We start from the raw sequence: 4144 nt of genomic DNA, 5'->3' as shown, positions 1-4144 counted from the left end.
TCCTCACTTATTGCTTATTATTTTTGACATCACTTTTTATAGATTCACCTCAGGAAACAAAACATTTTTGGTTTTAGTTAACCAAGCACAAAAAAATGCAGTAGGTGAAAATCGCATTAGAAAAATAAACCTGAATCCTCTATTTATTTCTTGGTTTGGTGTTGCAATATAAAACACTTATTCATTGTCCAACCTTTCTTAAGTACTTTCATCAGTGTAAGAGTCGTAATATATTTCATTTTGTTTAATTACATATTTTGTTTCTATAGCAACTAGAAAGCATCTAATCCATTTGTTCCTTCCTAAGCCTTTACACAGCAATTTTCTTTCACGATACAGTAGCAAAAGATAATCCTTCTTTAGAACTCCGGGTACTATCTGTTCTTTCCAAATATGCCGTAATTAGCACGCATTAGGATTAAAACCAGTTGTAGTACAGTGTAACAGAAACCGAGTAAAAAGTCTAACAGGATCTAGACAGAAAATTCTGTAAGTGCTGTTGAGTAACTCCAGCACAGACGCACTGCCACCTGCGGGCTGCTGGCTCCGCGGGTCTGCTCCAGCAACGGGACCAAGGGCAGCCCCACCACCCACCCCACGGCCACCTGCAGGGAAGGCAGATCCATACCCCTACTCGGGACAACTGATTCAGATTTATTTTGCTTCTAGAAAAAGGAGGATCTGCTCATGTTGCCCTCTTCAGAGAAACAATGCAGCTTCTTGCCATTTGTGTAGTTTAGTGGGGAGAAGGGGGGAGGTTGTGGCAGGTACCTTTGCTTCACATGAAGAGGAAACTGAAGCAGTGGGATGGTGCTTCAGTAGGTGGCATATTGGGCCTTTTGGTGGAGATCAATGAAGACGGTAAAACACTGGCACAGGTCATCTAGAAAGGTGGCAGATGCCCCATCCCTGGAAACATTCAAGGCCAGGCTGGATGGGGGTCTGAGCAATCTGATCTGGTTGAAGATGTCCCTGCTCATTGCAGGGGGTCTGAACTAGATAAACTTTGAAGGTCCCTTCCAACCCAAACTATTCTGACTCTATTCCAGCTTGTTGCTGTTCATGGAGACAATGGTGACGTCTGAAGATTTTCCTAATGAACTGACATGCTGAAAAAAAAAAAATATATATATACATATACACACACAGGTTCTACTGCTGCTAACCACCTCTCAAACACTCCGTCCTTTCTGTATTTTCCTGTTGTTCAAAGAAATTGCTATCTTCAAAAATATAACCAACATCTTAAAAAAAAAAAAAATCTAGCAAGTCTAATCTTACAGTAAGTCATGTCTGGAGTTAAAACACCCGAAAGCAATGGTTTAGGAGAATTACGAAGTGACCCGAGTCCTACACATTTATATTGTCTCATACACCCAAACTGTACTGGAACGGTAATACTGACACTTTTAAAGCTTGGAAATACCAAATACAAAGTTTGTCTACAAAGTCTTTTTTTCTTTTTTTTAAATCCACTGCCAAGTGAAGTAATCCTTACTTACAAAATCACATAGTATTTTTTCCTATCAGAAGTTGTCAATGCCCAGGGTAACCAGGGCTAATAGCGTTGCTCATTTTATCTTTCTTCTTTAAATGCTACTGTTTGACGTAGTCTTCATCACTTCATTCCATTTATGCCTCCAATCTTTATTCTGGAGCTGGAATTTCTTCAACATTGCATTCAGCACTGCACCTACCTTCAGGTCCTCTCCCTGCTAGTGAATCTCTCAGCCCAGTTTCAGCATTCAAATTCTTCATACAACATCTGGGAAAGTTAGATTTCTAGATACGAGATCTATAGGAGCCAGCATACTGAAACAGGAGTCAGCTCATCACTTTTTGAATTTCCAGTCCGGCAGTTCCAGAAAAAATAATATAAGAATAAAAACCACAAACACACATCAACAACATAAATTATTCTTAAATGTCGGAAGCTACGTCTGTTGCTTCAAGATCAGAGTTTTCCATCCAGAGAAACAGAAGCATACAGAATGCCATGGATGTGCAGTTAGGCTGGCATTTCCAGGAAACATCAGGCTTACTGAATACATGTTGGGCTTTTGATTAAATCTTAAGACTGCAAATCCCATGCTGATTTACTGCAGATGTACCACTCAGCTGAGCTGCACACATGCTGCAGAAACACCTAAGTACTTCCAGACACCAGGCAGTTACCAATGGTGCTACCTGCATGTACACATCCCCCAGTGCATCCCTGGGGTACCCAAGGTAAAATATGGGGTACTTGGTCCGGATTCCAATCGTAACCATGCCCCTGACCCAGAGGGACCTTGTAAAAAAACTTCCTCGGGAACAACCAAATGTCCTTAGAGCAGAGCTCACTTGGCCACTTGTAAAGGGTGTCTGGACAGGGCTGCCATATGCAGCACCCGAAGAAAGCATGTTCTGTTTAGCTATTGCAACACAAGGAACAGTGAAAGGCTCCAACAAACCTGATACAGATAAAAGCACTGGAGATTTTAGATATTAAATGTGAGGTCTATTGAACGTGTTCTCTCTCTACCTCTTGCCCTTGTCCTCAAAAAAAGGTCAAAAAAGTAGCTCTTCCTACAGTAATAACCGAAGAATTTCTCCAGGAAACTGGGAACAGTATTAGTACTTTTTTTTTTTTGGTAAAAGCCAAAGCCTATTTGTTTCTTTCCACTTCAAAGAAAAACCAAACCAAACTCCCACCCAGAACAAACTGAACCTCTTGATGAAAGGCAGCACAGGTTTTCAGAATGAGTGTACATTTTAGCACTTGCCACTTGATTAAGGTGGTGAGCGAGTTACGCAGGTCTTGGGTTATGAATATAAAATGCCATCTTCCACGGACTATAAATAGTCAATTTTAATAGTTTCCAAGCAAATACAGTGCAAAGTGCCAAAATCCAAGTGTATTCAGAAAGTTTAATAGCTACTTGTTACAAGATACCTAAGCTAAATTCCTCATTATACTTATGCATTAAGTGTTGTCATGTTAAATCAATTTCATTTTAACTAAATACACCAGATACTTCATTACAGGAAAGACGAACAGCTCAGCTTGCTCTGCGTGATCAGCAAAAAACAAACTGCATCTCCTCTGAAATACAACTACTGATATAGAAGCCTTTTCTATACATGTACAGGAAGTTCTTTGTCACTCAATGCCTGTTACTCTTCATTTACTTCCCTTTTCACATACTGTATCTCAAGGAATAAATGGTATGCCCAACATCTCTTTCCCTCAGCACTTTACAGATCTTAATCCTATTTGTAGGTTAAAGCAATGCTACTGAGACTTGAAAAGCTTTACTGTCACAGCGTAAAAGATGGAACAGATGGACGACAGGCTAACGTCATCTGCACTTCAACGGACTGAAATCTGTTGAAAACATCTCAAGTTTTATAATTGAGTGAGCAAATCATTAACTGTTCAGATAGTAAAAAGATATATAGCACATACCAAATATGATTTGCCTAGGCATGAAACAATCAATTACAAAAAAAGAGCAACCTCATACCTTTGCTGATCACATACACAGAAGTTATTACACGTAAAAAGGAAAGCCATAGCTCAATTTCTTGGACTTCTGGTAACAAAACAGGTAGATCCCAGTTGTTTGATCACTAACCCACACTGTTATGCTTATTACTTGTCCGTTAATACAGATGATGTTTATTCTGAATCAAGAAGCCACACTCACCAAGTGTCAATCCAAACTGCAGGGTTGTACGAAGCAAACTTCTGCACCCAAGGAGATCACATTAGAAACAGCTTTAGAAATAATGAACTACAGTTAGAGGTGCAGAATAACAGAGAGGAAAGAGGTGAAGCACGAAGCAGTTTAGGGTGCTCAGCATGCCCTAAACAGAAATTATTACAAGCACATCAACAGTTAAGAGGTTCTTAACAGTGCTTACATTTCAGTTATAAACAGCACAGAGTAGTGCTTCCATAAAATATTAAAGAAAAAAATTGTAAAAACCAACAGACCTAATCTATACATAACAAACTCTGAAAATTCAAAATAAAAAAGTGCAAGTCAAAGGTCTCTAAAAGTGTCTAGGCTTTCTAAAAACTTAAATAGATTTCCCTTTAGCATTTGGTATATCAGGAATTCCAACAAGACTAGGAAACCAAAGATCAAAACAACATAAA

The sequence above is a fragment of the Patagioenas fasciata genome, chromosome 5 (genome assembly GCF_037038585.1).
Source record: "Patagioenas fasciata isolate bPatFas1 chromosome 5, bPatFas1.hap1, whole genome shotgun sequence".
NCBI lineage: Eukaryota > Metazoa > Chordata > Aves > Columbiformes > Columbidae > Patagioenas > Patagioenas fasciata.
Note: the sequence above shows the minus strand (reverse complement) of the source record.